We start from the raw sequence: 16,575 nt of genomic DNA, 5'->3' as shown, positions 1-16,575 counted from the left end.
TCAACGGTGTTCTGCTATAGCAGCCAGAGCTGGCAAAAACTATCCCACTAATTCGTCTTGTTTTTCAGATATCTCCAGAAATGTCTGCATCTTATTTAGACTTAACCTCCTTCTTCCCCTGCTTCACCTCACTTGCTTTATAAAACTCTCCATGTTTTTCTTACATTCATTTATTCCATAGATTTATTTCAAGAGTATTTACTCTATGAAATGTTTCTCAAGCTATAAAATGAAATTGTATTCCAACTCCAAGCTGTACTAAAAATGTCCTGTAACTTAAAACCCTTAACTAGAGGCACTAGGCTTATGGAAAATTGAGGGACTTGTGACTATAATTTATCATGTATATTCTGTTTTAAGAGATGATTTAAATCCAAACACTGAAATAAATTTAAAGGATTTTATTAAATGTGTTTACTCAAAAATTACACTTTAATGAAACTGCAGTATATATCATTTTAAGCTCCAAATTGCAAAGTAAACAATGAGAAAGTGTGGGTGCTTACCTAGTTCTCCTGGAGGTAAGTTCTGGGAGGACCTGGAAGTTGGCAGAAGCTGGAATAAGAGTGGTTCTGGGGTTTGCTGGAGGTGGCTGGGTTAGGTGGGAAAAAGAATGGGCCCCTACTCCTCTTAACTCCTCCCATCCCCCCACCCCCAGGCTCTAGGGATGGCCCTAACTGACGTCTATTACCCACAAAATAACTCCATATGTATATGGTGGGTGAGATGGGGTGCTGGGAGACAGGAGAGGGAAGAAAGAAAGTGAGCAACACAAATCCCATTTATTTTGAAAGTTTTCAACATCCTCTTCTTGTAGGAGAGCAGATCCCAAGCTGAGTCCCCAGCTCCTTGTGCTGCCTGGAGAGTCTAACGTGAGAACAAGAGCAGGAAGGAAAGGTGAGCAGAGTTGTGTGTCCACACCCACACCCAGTCCTGCCCCCTCAAAATTCTCTTCTCCCCCAACTCCAGTCCACCCTTTCAGCTTGTAGAAAGCCTGGCAGCAATTCATTCCTGCTCAGCCCAACACCCTCCAGGAGACTCACTGGTCTTTGTGATTTGCTGAAACCAGAACAATGAATTCCTGTGCCTGGGTTAAAATCAGGGAGTGAAGAGGGCAGTTTGGGGCTGTGGTGGTTTTGGGGAGAGAAATGAAGGAGCTGCTGTGGCTGAAGGTCTGCAGAGGTCAGCATGGAGCTCTGGGTCCCGGGAAGACTGTTCTGGTTCTCCCAGTGTGGGTTAGGCGTCCCTCCTACATGCCCCAGAGGGCCTCTTCATTAGCGTCAGCACTTGTCTGACTGCCTGCTTTTCACATGACCTTTATTTTCAGTGCTATAATCTCCTCAATGGTGTAGACTGCTTCCAGAGGGGCACAGCATTCCCAGCCCCTAGCCCTAGCTCCCAGGTCAGTAATGTCACTTGTCTATGAATGGAGTGGGCTGCCATATTGATAAGGTCCCTAGACTGAGACTTAAGAAACCTGAAGAATTCCTGTTCTTCATTTATTAACACGGCTGGAACAGTCCCTCTACATCTGTTTTTCTTTCAGTAGCAAAATATCAATTCATCCCATACTACTAAGCAAATAATGGAGCAAAGTGGAATAATAGATGTAAAGAGGATTTATAGACTATATAGATTTAGTCACAGGTAAGATATCCAGATGAAGCTTGAGCAAAGAAAAGCACAAATCTGGCCATTGTATGAAAACAAGTCCATGTACTCATGTGAAGAGTTTCATAATACTAGCTCTTTAGCTTCAGAGTAAAAGTAAAAAGAAAGAAGAAGAAGAAGAAAATTACAATAATAATTATGAGATAATAATACTTTAACATTTTGTGAGTATTGTATTTATATGTGTCAGGAAACGATGCAAAACACTTGGCATGCATTGTCTTATTTAAAATTCCTAATGATCATAGAAAGTAGATGCTCTCATTTCTCTGAAGCTTAGAGAGTCATGTGACCCATGGTAAGCCAGAATTCAAATGAGATCTACCTGATTTGGGAGCCCAGCTCTAAACCAGATCACTAAACTGTGTCAAGTAATCACTAGAACTAGTCTGAAGTAGTATGACCTAGTTTGAACCTCCTTAGAAATGAAGTCTTAACTAAAGACAAGTGGTCTTGTGTTTAAATCTTGCCACCTGTGAAACAGTAGTAAGTTGGTTTTTGCAAAGGACTATAGGAAATGCTTGGAGAAGGCAATGGCACCCCACTCCAGTAGTCTTGCCTGGAAAATCCCATGGACGGAGGAGCCTGGTGGGCTGCAGTCCATGGGGTCGCTAAGAGTTGGACACTACTGAGCGACTTCACTTCCACTTTTCACTTTCACTTTTCACTTTCATGCATTGGAGAAGGAAATGGCAACCCACTCCAGTGCTCTTGCCTGGAGAATCCCAGGGACAGCGGAGCCTGGTGGGCTGCCATCTATGGGGTCACACAGAGTCGGACATGACTGAAGCGACTTAGCAGCAGCAGCAGCATAGGAAATGCTGGGCTTCCCCAGTGGCTCAGCAGTAAAGATTCCACCTGCAATGCAGGAGACTGGGTTCGATTCCTGGGTTGGGAAGAGCCATTGGAGGAGGGCTGGCAACCCTCTCCAGTATTCTTCCTGGAGAATCCCACACTCAGTAGAGCCTGGCGGGCTACAGTCCATAGCATTGAAAACAGTCAATGACTGGAGTGACTGAGCATGTACGCAGGCAGAGGGAATGCTTGTTTCTTAAACACCAAGGGCACCAAGAGTCCGTGCTGTATGGGAGGGCAGGGGCGGCTCACAGGCCAGGCCAGTTGACCTTCTGTGTTCCTTGATTAATTCTGCTTCTTTCTGTTGTGAGAGTTGTTTAAGGCCTAGGGAAGATTTCATTGTCTGAGGAGAATTTGCATTGGTTCCAACCAAAGGTCCCTGAGAGCTTCTCATTTGGAAAACCTGTAAGTTAACCTCTCTACTTTGGATGTTCTCAACTATGTGGGGGGTGTAAAGTCAAACCCCAAATCTGCAGAATGACAGATACACGCTATGGATTTTCCAGGAAATCTTGTGTGTCACCACTAAGAACCCAAATCCAGCCATGCATGTTTCCTTGTCCCGTCCCTTTGCCAATACACCATTTTCCCAGATTTTGACAGGAGTCTTAGCTGTACCTACCTATCTTGCTCAGACCCTGTCCCCTGCATGGTTGATAAGACCCAAGGGCATCAAAATTCTCCAACACTCTCAGTACAGCCTGACTTGGAACCCACCTCCTACTTTGAGTTCTGGCCCCCCTCTTCATTTTGAGCCCCTTAGGGTTTCCTTAACTTTCCTTTTGTTATATTTTCCCAGCATTTCTAGGGAGATTGTAGTAGGACAGGGTTTCAGAATACACAGTTCGCTATATTGGCAGAAACAGAACCCCCACCAATACTTTTAAGCAAATAAAATCTGGTTAAGAACTGACATGAGAAGAGGAAAAGAGACCATTTGAGTTGTCAGTGGGCCTCCATTTCAAATCAGAAGTCAGGGAGAACAACCTTGGAGTTGTTTCTTTGGAGGTCAAGGGATGGAATGTTAAAAATAAGAACTAGCTCAAGAGATCCATGGCTAGAGGGAAGACAGGCATAGCTGCCAGCAGGTCTCAACATGGCCCCTGGGCAAGGAGAATGTCTCCAGAGACCAGCACCCGTGTGAAACTGTGCCTGCCTCCCAGCCCTGCCTCTCACGAGGGGAGCTCAGGGGTGGACAAGAATCCCCGTCTCCTGAGCTGGGAAGAGTCTCTGCCCTAGCCTTGAGTGCCTCTAAGGACAGGCTCTGCAAAACACAATGTGTGTTCAAACATTAAGTCTTTCTTCCTCTCTCTTCTTATGATCTGCTGGGAAACAACTCAGCAGTTGGTTCTTGCTGTAGGGCCCCAAAATTAAAACACTTGAGTTCAACATCCAGTTCTTCGGTCCCATTAATGGCTTGACATAAAGTGGCAGGGAATGTTCTTAATTGAATCACATCCATTCAGTCAACCCCAGATGTCTTCCTAAACAAGCAGATGGACTAACCTTGGGAGGCTTGGTGGTTGGTGGGGAGTGTGTGAGGAGGAGTGAATGCCTTTGTCCACTGTTCATTGCCCACTTGACTGACATCTGAGCTGGGTTGACTTCACCTTCACCTTGTACACAGTTACCCATGAAGTTCATTTGTCTCACTGAGCTCTTCATAGATTTCCTCCAGTGAATTTTCATCTTTGTTAAGGAATCAGGGCCACAACTGGCAAGCTTAATGTGTAGGAACCATCTTTCCTCATGTGAGTTCTTCAGCTGGGGGAGAAGAAATGCCCGCACAAAATTAATTAGCCTCAGGTGAGTGGCACGGGGGGTGCTTGCCATGTCGGACATGGTTCAGCAATTGAGAACAAATCTGCATTTATCCTGGAGATGGGAAACTTTGGGCCTCAAAGGGCAATGCTCTTAGAGTTCACATTTTCTTCTCATTCCCCTTAAGGCTACTAAAGTGTCTTAGCCATTGCAGAATCTACTCTGTATTTTAAATTCACAGTCCTTTTGGTTAATTTTAAGAATAGAAGGGTTTCTCTCTCCTCCCACCTCTTAAACCAAGGCCCAGAAAGATCTGGTGATAGACTCAGGATCACACTAGTCCCCAAGGTGGACCAGTTCTTAGGGCAGTTTTCCTTCCTCCATATCCTCAGGGCTTCCCATAAAATGGTAACAGAGGAAGCAGACAAACAGCTGGAAAATATCCACCCACCACCCCCCCCGCCCCCCCACCCCACCCTGCCCGACCCCACGTAGTGGGAGGAGTGGCCGTGGGGCCTGTCTTGCCTGTAGTGGGATTTTGCTGAATAAAGACACCAAGCAGACCAAACCACGGTCTTTAAATCTTCAGCCTAACACTTTCAATGTCCAGTGAGGGGCCTAATGAAACCAACACTTCTTTGGATTTTCATCATAGACTACTTGTAAAGAGCGACCAGCATTTAATAGGTACATAACATCTCCAACTCTGTTCCCGCCTCTCCTTCAAAGGAAGCCAGGGCAACAGGGTCTACACCTGGATGTACCAATGGCCTTCATGTGAACTTTCCTGGACAAACAACCTCAGCACCGAGTTTCCTTTAAACCCGGGTCAGAGAAATCTAAGCCTCCTGGAAAGCATAGACTGCTGACCATTATACCAGTCTTTGGCTCGTTATGATATCGGGCACTCCTCATTCTTTATGCCTCTCTGGGAAGAGGAGATTGTAGAGGAAGCTCTATTGTAAACATCTGGCAAATTTGCCTTCAACAGCACTGGAATCCTCAAGGTTATGTTGTAGGCAGGGCTCTGCTCTCACCTCTTGTCTCTCTTCTCTCTCACCTCTCATCTCAGAGCAGAAGCAGGTTAGACAGTTCCTCTCTCAGCAACCTGGCACGTGGCATTGGGTGCAACTGGCCTTGCAATCTGAAATGGATGACACAAAGAAATGTGGGGGTACTTAAAGATGAATCCTGGTAGGACCAGCGACAATCAGGCTGCAGTGACATCCAAAGCCTTCTGTGACATTACCGTGCTGTATATCTAGCACCTGGTCTCCCTTGGCACCTGTGTATCGCCCAGACCTGGTTCTCATGTGGCCTTCTCATCAAATTTGCAGGTTATCCAGTCTGTTTCCAATAAATTCCTTTTCTGCTTAAGTTAGCCAGAAACAGTTTCTGTTGTTTGCAATCACAGATCCTGGCTAGTCGCACCTCCTTGAAGTCGTTTCAATGAATGGATGAGTATTTGAGGACTGAGCTATGCTCATGGCATCTTTATTAAAACGGAATGAGGATGTGAGAGCTTCATGACTGAGGCCTGAAGGACTTTTACGTCTCCAGTTGCTGGCAGTGGGGACAGGAAAGGGGGCCATTTAAAGTCAGCAGGAGGTGGTGATCTATGTTCAATCACCCACGTGACTTTGCTACAGCTCCCAACCCCCAACTTAAAAAAAGGTACTGACAGGCATCTTGCAGATTTATTTTTCCAGCTCTGGTCTCCCTCTCTCTCTGGCCCTCCTTTCTAGCCAAAAGTCAGGCCCCACAGCTGGATGAAATAAAATGGTTATATTGGGAGGCCTTAAAATTAGCATGGCTCAGTATGTTTTAAACTTGGGGCCATTCCCTGAGTACAGAATGGAAGCTTTTCTCACTTTCTCTGCTGCAGCTGCTGGGAATGAAGTCAGGAGCTGTCTGCTCCAAGGGCTCCCCCAACCCAGACCTAACACCCACCCCCAGGCCCCCCTCCACATCCAGGCACCACCACACCCACCATGGACCTCAGTGAAAGACAACCCCACTCCATCAACGGCACATTATCATGTGGCTTTCCATTTTTCTTAATCACCTTATTCTTTTCTTCTTCCAAAGTTGAGGATAAATTATTTAACAAGTCTCCAGGGGTTAGCTTTATGAGAACTTAAAGCCAGTGCCCATATGCTATAGGTTAGGGTAAGCCAAATGCTGAAAGTTAATCCTTCTTGTTCCACTCTGGAAAGCACCCAGCCACGCACACACACGTGTGCACACGTGAGCAATCACAAACCCACACACCCCACAACAGCACCTCCCAAACCACATGGCCTGTGCAGTAAAACATCAAGGCTTGAATCACCCTACTCAGGCCAATAAAAACTTAACTTTGGGCCCTTATGTAGTTGAGCCTGGGCTTGCAAAGTATCCCCCACACGCCTGGCTCTGTGAGAAAACCATTGTCATGCCTTTCAGACAAGGGAATAGGTTCTGTTTAAAAGCTTACACGTTAATTTGCACCTATATCTTTCTGACACCTGCAGTGAAGTATGGAATATCAGAATTGAAAGGGTACATATGCGACATATATAACATTGTACATATACTGTATTTTATCATTTTATAACGTATTAATTCTACCACATTGTATTTAGTTTTAATTTAAGGGGCAGAGAGCAGCTAATGCAGTAGCGTTCAGTCTTTGGCAGAAGAAATAGATTTGAATGCTGGCTCTGCCATTTTCTTACCAGATAACCTTGTTAAGCCAGAGCTGCTTCTTTATCTGTAAAAAGGGAATTGAAAATAGTACCTACCTTGTATTATTGTGACAACTAAAAGAAATAGCAAATGAAGTCTTAGCACAGAATTTGGCAAACAGAAAAAGCTATTATTAGCTAGAAAAATGATAGCTATTATTACTATTCACCCCCGAATGGATTCTGTTTTGAAGGAGATAAACAACAAAACTATGTTTATGAATTAGTAATGAATTCACTCTCCGTACCTGTTAGTTTTCACACACATTAATATCACCTCATCAGAACTTCTCATCCGAGAAATCAGTTGTTATAACTCTGGTAAAACGTAAAAACCATTCTAATTAAGTTTAACTCAAGCAGTCTTATGGTCAATGATGATAGACATTATAATTAAAAATTTTTAAACATTAAAATTTAAAATATTTTAAAATGTTTTATAACTATTTACCTAGAACCAGCCTAATGCAGATTCTCTATTTTTCAGAAGAAGAAACTGATATCTAGAGAAGGGAACTGCCTTAGACCACAGAGCAAAAACTAGAACCCAAGTCCCCTAAGACTCTGAGACCAGCTTCAGTCTCCTTCATTCTGCATCCAACTAGGAACCTACAGCCCACTTAGAAACCACTGGTTGGTACCTTTATAGGCCACATCCTAAACCAGGAACTGTGGTTACCCTACAGGGAACACTACGGGGTTATGTGTCCAGCAAGTCACCCCTACTCTGCCCACAGTCCTTCTGGGGAACTGCTTCACCCCTCCCACTACTCCCCACCCATCCCCCGCCATGGCTCCTGGCGGCCATGTTTGTATCAATTTCGAATCAACTCCTGGCCACGGGAATAAGCACCAGGACGAGGCCTGCTGGTGCTGCTGCTAAGTCGCTTCAGTCGTGTTCGACTCTGTGCGACCCCATAGACGGCAGCCCATCAGGCTCCCCTGTCCCTGGGATTCTCCAGGCAAGAACACTGGAGTGCGTTGCCATTTCCTTCTCCAGTGCATGAAAGTGAAAAGTGAAAGTGAAGTCGCTCAGTCGTGTCCGACTCTAGCGACCCCATGGACTGCAGCCTACCAGGCTCCTCCGTCCACGGGATTTTCCAGGCAATAGTACTGGAGTGGGGTGCCATCGCCTTCTCCGAGGACTAGGCCTAGACTGGGCTAATCGGAATAGCTCTTCTCATGAATATGGAATGAAGTGAGGGAAGATCTTTTTCAAGTGAGGAGTCTTTTTCAGGTCAATGGACACCATTATTGGTTGTGTTTTCAGTGGTGCTGTCCACAGAAGCAGAAAAGGCCAGGGTATAAAAAGAGGAAAGAAAATTGACCCACCAGGAGGAGATGGAAGAGTCAGATTTCTTACGGCTTTTGCCCTGCAGGTTCTAGTTTATTTTGAGGTCTGCTGCCTGCTAACCCACAGATTTTTGGAAATATTGTTGAATGAAGTCTTTCCTGATTTAAACTGGCTTGAGTCATTTCTCACCTCCTTGTACCCTCATCGTGGTTACCTTCCAGGAAGTGAGCATTAGGGAACCTACACTACATTGCCCATTTGAACCTCGTCCCAATGGGGAGATATTTTCTCATCATCAGAAAAGACATTTCCAGAGTCTTGCTGTACTTTCTCAAGACTGGCATGAATTGCCCTATAGCCCCAGTGACGAGAATCAGAACAAAAGCAGTTAAATAGACTTTCTCCATAGTCAAGGTCAGAAACCTCTGGAAGGTCCCTTTCATACACAGGCCCCCGTGGATGCTGGGAGTTGCTGGGATTGCAGAAGTCTAGGTGAGAAGGAGAGGGTAAGCTGCAATCATGAAGTATTTCTATGTAAGCGCATAAAAAGATCTGAGAAGAAAGGGACCTGATTTGTTTCAATGTGTTCTCTCATCATAAATAAAATTTCATTCTCATACCCCACATAGAGAAATGGCACTTCCGTGCTGCACATCTCATTAATGCATGGCATGCCTCCGGCTGTGGTCTCTGAAGCTCCCAGGTCTACCATGGCCTGTCAGCCCTCCCCAGTCCTGTGCTTTTTCTCTAGCAGATGTCTAAGGAAGCCTACCAGACCCCCACAAGCTTCTACTCTTTTTTTCTACTTTTACCACCATTGTCCTGAAGGCCTTTGGGCTTCCATGAAACTTGCATTTACCATCTAATAGAAAGCCCTAATCCCTCATAGCTCAGTTGGTAAAGAATCTGCCTGCAATGCAGGAGACCTGGTTCGATTTCCGGGTCAGGAAGATCCACTGGAGAAGGGATAGGCTATCCACTCCAGTATTCTGGCCTGGAGAATTCCATGGACTGTATATGGGGTCCATGCGGTTGCAAAGAGTCAGACATGACTGAGCGACTTTCACTTTCAGAAAGCCCCATGCTCCGCCTGGGCAGCTATAGCTCCAGCACTTGTCAGCCATCTGAGGTAAAAAAACTCCTGTCATCCGTCTGGGGCCCAAAACTGTCCCCCTAGAACACAAGATGAGTGGCTGGAAGAGAGGTCACAGTGGAGGAGACAACGTGCATTACAGGAGAAGGACACCATAGCCAGTTGTCACGTGACCTGACCATGAAACAGCTCTCACAAGTCCTAAGTCTCACAAAGTCCCTACTCTATGTCCAGCCAAACACCGTCTATGAGCCTACATCCAGGAGGAGGAAGCCTGGAGTCAGAGGCCCTGCACACATTCAGGTGGCAGAGTACCAGGAAGACATGCATTCTTTGAGGAAACTTGTGCATCACTGAGTATTTAGAGTAACCAAGTACTACGACTTTGCTAAATGACGTGTCATCTTGCATTCGTATCCCAACAAGTATTAGCAGATGCTAGAATATAAGCCCAAACCCACAAGTAAGCACACACACAAAGGCCTTACAACAGAGGAGACACAACTCATTAATGTACGTGTGTGTGTGTGTGGTGTGTATGGACACGAGAGAGAGAGGGAGACTGAGGTTGGAAAGATGACCCTGTATGGACACATCCACGTGTGGCAGGCATAGCCCATGGATCACTGGTGTTTTGAAGGAGCTGGCCTGGAAAGCCCTGGAAAATGGCTGAGCCTCTGGAGGTCATTTGGGAGACCTGGTGAGTGTGCACTGGGGCTCAGAATCCATGAGGTCTCCTTCCCTGGGAATCTCAGCTCCTCCTCTGTGACACGAAGTGGTTAGACCTGAAGCTCTACTGGTGCTTCTCTAGTTTCAACCTTCTGAGATTCCTCCTGAAGTTGGTAGGCGAAGGCCCAGAAGGTTTGGGGGGTAAAAAAACGTTTTAGGGAGGGAAATGCCAAGAGAGGAGGTTTATTAGGTGGGAAGACGTTTATAATATGGCTTAGGACCTCACAGTGGTCTGTGATCCACAAGGGTGGCACTGTAATTACAAGGAATTTTAAAGGGGAACCTTCTCAGCCAGGAATAATATAATTCCAGCCTTTGCTCCAAGCTGCTCAGGGCCTATGCAGAGGAACTTATTAAGGCCTACAGACCCCCAGAATGGGCTATAAGTATCATTGTATCTTTCAGGCAATAAAAGGCACTGTGGCCGCAAAGAGGGCTGCCTTTGTGCTCCCAGAGTTACCCACTGGCCCAGTGGTCTTCTGGGGGTGGTCCAGGCCTCCCTGGTGTGGTCTGCAGTAGACTTTCAGAGGTCTGTGGGTTGGTCTGTGCTTTGTCTCTACATACACTCCAGAGGGATTTATAATTTACTTCTGCTCCCTCTTCTGTGAGTTTGCCAAATTTTAATGCCATTCTTCTTGCTTCCCCTTGTGACACTATCCATGCAGACCCTGCACCTCATTTTCACAATGCCAAGGCGGCCTGAGTGTTCTCTGGTTCTGACAAAGTAGCCCTTTAGTCTAAAGTGTCAGCTTCTCTGGTTCATTCTGGCTTTTAGTTAACACAATATCTTATAATGCTGAATTTCAGCCCCATAACTGGGCACAACATTGCTCAGAAGTTATCTCCTCTTTTACTAACAGCCGTTTTTCTCCTCCAAAGGCAGGTGTTGTCAAGACATCATCCAGACTGTGCCTAGTAAAAGGCCAAGAAAGGAAACCAGGAAAAACAGAGAAATTATTTGTGGGTCAAGGTTTGTTATTCAAATCAAAGTTTCATTTTAGTGGAGAGACAGGAAAAGAACATATGCATGCCCACCCAGACAGTTTATTAATAAGCACAATTGTTTTCCTTTGTTATTGGCTGTTATTTCAAAGGCTCTTGAAAGTATACACAGAGTCATTACTTTTTAAAGTAGTAACTCTTTGCAAAAGTTTACAGAAGCATCTATCTATTGGCCTAATTTTTCAATGAAAGAACATTTAAACCACAACAACCTGAGAGTCCCAGAACCCTTTCAACTTTTTTTGTTCTGTTTGTTTGACAATGAAATTTCACATCTGGGTTGACAAGCTTGGTGCCAAGGTTTAACATAACGTGATTTCAAGTGGATTAGCTATTATGTTTAAGCAGGAAGACTCAGGCTTCTAACGGACCTCCTTGATAGCCCTTCACCCATAGCTTGCTGCTGGAACAAAGGGTTCATCACTTCGCTTAGTGGCCGGTGAACACAGGCTCTTGATCCAGACTACTTTCCTAGAGGGGACCAATTACTTTTTCATTCACTGTTTGTCGGTTGTCGGGCAGGGTCCAAACATCCAGGCTCCTCTGTTTATGTCATCTGTGTTAACGTGCTCCTATGAGCCTAGATGTGAGACTCAAGCCAACGCGATCCAGTTTATTCAAACTTGTCCTCATTGAGAGGGCCGCTGTTCCCCTATTAACTATGCACATCGACAGTACCTCACCCAAAAGCTAGTGTAAATATTCTGGAACAAATAACCCCCCACATGCTAATGGCTCAAATGTGATCAAGGTTTATTATTTTTTGCTTCTATCAAGTGTAAAATATGTTCTCCATTAGCAGCCTGCTCTGCTTCAATATGGGGCACGGGGGCCTAGGGTGACTCTGCCATCAGTCTCGCATGGGCCGTATGTAATAACCCAGCACAGGAGAAAGAACAGGGCAAAGCACATCTTGAGGTGTTTGAGGGCCAGGCCTACAGTGTCACATATCACTTCTGCTCACATTTCTTCAGTCACAAGGCCCGACTGAATCACCAAGAGCCACGGAGGAGGAAGAGGAAATGGGGTTGGGGAATCGTGAACTGGTGTCTGCCCCTCTTTGTTCTAGCCCCAAAGCTTAGCTTTATAACACCTCCCCGCTCCACCCCCTAGAGATGCTAGGGGTCTCTGGCACAGGAACTGGAATAGAATCATGTCTACCCTTCGTCCTCATCCTGGTCTCTGGGGGAATGAATGGATGAATTTCAGCCAAAAGAGTGAAAGTGTAGACACATTTTATGAATCTTGGACCTTTTGATGGTAAGGACAGATGGTGAGGCTCAACAGATGTAGCTGTTAAGGTCATCTTTTGCAAACTGAAAAAGGATTCTTGTCTCTTCTAATTGTATAAAACTAATGTGCGCTCATCATACAAATTCAGAAAAATGCTGAAAATAAGTTGAGGAAGGAGATTAAAAACCACTCATAATCCCTTTTCTCAAGAGACGCTAACATTTTTCTTGCTTATATATTCTGATAGAATCTTTATGTGCATGTCATTTAAATTAATTTGTGTCTACAAAACTGAGATCATACTGTATAGTATATGCTATTTTGCAACTTGCTTTTTTACTTAACAGGATACGTTATGAATATCTATACATGTACAGAAAAATAGATCTGCATAATTTTTGGCTATGTATTATTTGATTGTGTAGACATGAATGAGAATGTATAATACACTGAGCTGAAAAGGTATAAACTAGGTGGTCAGTGAGACCAGGGATTATGTCTGTTTTATTTATCAGTTTATTCCCAGGGCAAGATATGATGTCTTGCTCATAGAGGGTGCTCAATCGTATTCTAATTAAGCTGGCCTCAGCAAAGTGGACAGAGCCTCTCAGACCTTCAGTGAGTGAGAGTCTCTCAGTTGTGTCCAATGTTTTGCAACCCCATGGACTGTAGCCTGCCAGGCTCCTTTGTCCATGGAATTCTCCAGGCAAGAATATTGGAGTGAGTTGCCATTTCCTTCTCCATTTCAGACTTTGGTGTGCATACAAATTAAGTGGCTTGCTTATTTACTTGCTTTGTGTCAGTCATGTCCAACTCTTCGTGACCCTATGGGCTGTAGCCCACCAGGTTCCTCTGTCCTTGGGATTCTCCCAGCAAGAATACTGGAGTGGGTTGCCATTTCCAACTCCAGGGAATCTGCCCAACCCAGAATCTTCCCAACCCACATCTCTTGTGCCTCCTTCTTTGGCAGGGGGATTCTTCACCACTGGTACCATCTGGTATGTGGGGAATCTTGTTAAAACACAGAGTATCATTCAGAATGTCTAGATGGGCCCTGACATTCTGCAATCTCACCAAGCTTCCATGTGATGCCCCTGTTGCTATACATTCAGTAGCAAGGATTTAAACTAATGGTTCTCAACTGGGGTGATTTGTCACCTGGGCTCACTTGGCAAGATCCATAGACCACTTTTTTTTTTTGTGGTGTTAGTGTTAAAGCCATGAAATTAAAAGACGCTTACTCCTTGGAAGGAAAGTTATGACCAACCTATATAGCATATTCAAAAGCAGAGACATTACTTTGCCAACAAAGGTCAGTCCAGTCAAGGCTATGGTTTTTCCAGTGGTCATGTATGGATGTAAGAGTTGGACTGTGAAGAAGGCTGAGCACCGAAGAACTGATGCTTTTGAACTGTGGTGTTGGAGGAGACTCTTGAGAGTCCCTTGGACTGCAAGGAGATCCAATGAGTCCATCCTAAAAGAGATCAGTCCTGAGTGTTCATTGGAAGGACTGATGTTGAAGCTGAAACTCCAATTCTTTGGCCACTTGATGCAAAGAACTGACTCATTGGAAAAGACCCTGATGCTGGGAAAGATTGAGGGCAGGAGGAGAAGGGGATGACAGAGGATGAGATGGTTGGATGGCATCACTGACTCAATGGACACAAGTTTGGGTAAGCTCCAGGAGTTGGTGATCGACAGGGAGGCCTGGTGTGCTGCAGTCCAGGGGCTCACAAAGAGTCGGACACGACTGAGTGACTGAATTGAACTGAGTGTTTAAGAACCTGCCTGCCAATGCAGGAGACAGACATAAGAGATGTGGATTCTATCCCTGTGTCTGGAAGATCCCCTGAAGAAAGGCATGGTCACCCACTCCAGTATTCTTTCCTGGAGAATCCCATGGACAGAGGAGCCTGGAGGGCTACAGTCCAGAGGGTCACAAAGAGTTGGACACGACTGAAGCAACTTAGCATGCATGTGTGCATAGACATTTTCTGGTTGTTATGACTGGGGTGTGTGTGATGGAGGGTGGGGGATGCTACTGGCACCTAGTTAGTGGACAGAGACCAGGGATGCTGGGATACATTCTCCAACGCACAGAACAGCCCCCACATAAAGAATTATTCAGCCCAAGTTTTTAACAGTGCCACTGCCAGAAACTCTGATCTAGCCTTTCTCAACTAGTATTTCTCATCTGCACACAGACAGATAATGATTTGTGTGACCATTTTCTCAATTTTCCCAAGGATAGTACATAACTAGTACTAAATTATATACAGAGGTTAAGTTGATTGATTACACATAATGGATGCTTTAGGTAGTTCCAGCTTAATTCTTTCCCAGAACTTAGATTTACAGCTGGCCATACAGCTATCCTGTTTCAGGGATTAAGGGAAGACAAAAACCTCACAGTTTCATTTCTCTCTCTCTCCCTTTCTCCCTCCCTCCTTCTTTCTTTTTGTGGAAAGAGGGATTGAAAATTACTGCTTGCACTTAAGCTTTTCTTGAGAGTTGAAGAAATAACTTATTAGAAAAATATAGACTGCATTGATTATTCAGTTGGGGGAGATTCATAGGAGCTTTTTATAAAGCCATGATCCTAATGTATTACTCTTAACGCAGAGTTGCAGCCAGTAAAACACAGTTCAGCCACCAAAAATTACTCAAGTTCTGAAAAGGAACTTTTTGAACACCATGAAAGAAATAACAGAACACAACAATATTCAAAAACAAAGAAAACAAGCAAAACTTATGGACTTGTTTCCTCCTATTCTTGATGCAAATACCCCTCAGCTTTTCCACCAGACTTAACTCAGATCTTTTCTATTTCTCCCCAGCTGCTCTAAGTTTAGTGTCATAAAAGGCCAAAAGAACTAGCTTTGATGAGGATAATTTTCCTCGATGGGCACAATAGATAAGAATCTTTATGAACGAAGTCAGAATTTTCTTTAGAAGACAGGGGAGAGGATATAGACAAAAACATAGCTACAGATACAGTATTAGTATTCTTCAGAGAAGTACAACCAATAGATGTATAAAACAAGGAACTTGTTCACATGATTATGGAGGCCAAGGATCCCAAGATCTGCAGTCTGCAAATGGGAGATTTGGGAGAACCAATGGAATATATTCCAGTCCGAGTCTCAAGGCCCAAGAACCAGAACTGATGGGGAAAGTTCCCATCTTAAAGCTGACAGGCTCCAGACGTAAGAAGAATCAGTTTTCATTTTAGTCCAAAGGCAGGAAAAGATCAATATTCCATCTCAGCAGTCAGATAAGAGGAGTTTGTTCTACTCAAGTCTTCAGTTGACTGGGTGAGGCCCACCCACATTAGGGGCTTCCCTGGTGGCTCAGATAGTAAAGAATCTGCCTGCAATGCAGGGGACATGGGTTCTTTCCTTGGGTCAGGAAGATCCCTTGGAGAAGGGAATGGCAACCCACTCCAGTATTCTTGCCTAGGAAATTCCATGGACAGAGGAGCCTTGTGGGCTACAGTCCATGTAGTGGCAAAGAGTCAGACACAACTGAACAACTGATGCTTACTTATACCCACATTAAGGAGGGTGATCTGCTTTGTTCAGTCTACCATCTCAAATGTAAATCTCATCTAGAAATACCCTCACAGAAACACCTAGAATAATGTATGGCCCAACATCTGGGTGCCTTATGGCCCGGTCAAGCTGACACATAAAAATAAGTGTTACAGATATAGCTACTGAACATACATGTGTGTGTGTGAAAGTCACTCAGTCATGTCTGGACTCTTTGTGACCCCATGGACTGTAGCCTGCCAGGCCCCCCTGTCCATGGGGATTCTCCAGGCAAGGATACTGGAGTGAGTTGCCATGCCCTCCTCTAGGGGATTTTCCCATGCCCTCCTCTAGGGGATCCTTAATCTTTGATCTAGGGATTGAACTCAGATCTCCCGCATTGCAGGCAAATTCTTTACTGGCTGGTCCACCAGGGAAGCAAGCCCTGGTGTGGGTAGCCTATCCCTTCTCTGGGGAACTTCCTGACCCAGGAATCGAACCAGGGTCTCTTGAATTGCAGGTGGATAATGCTGCTAATATAGATACTATTGGTCTGATCCCATCAGTATGCACTCATGACAGTGTTCTGGGGCTCCCCTCCCATGAGTGTCTCCAGATAAGGTTACTTCTGTTGAGTTAAATTCTTCTGAAGATGTCCTCCAAAGTTATAATATTTTGAGC

Source organism: Bos javanicus, chromosome 20 (genome assembly GCF_032452875.1).
Source record: "Bos javanicus breed banteng chromosome 20, ARS-OSU_banteng_1.0, whole genome shotgun sequence".
NCBI lineage: Eukaryota > Metazoa > Chordata > Mammalia > Artiodactyla > Bovidae > Bos > Bos javanicus.
The sequence above is the reverse complement of the archived record's forward strand: the minus strand, read 5'-3'. Positions refer to the sequence as shown.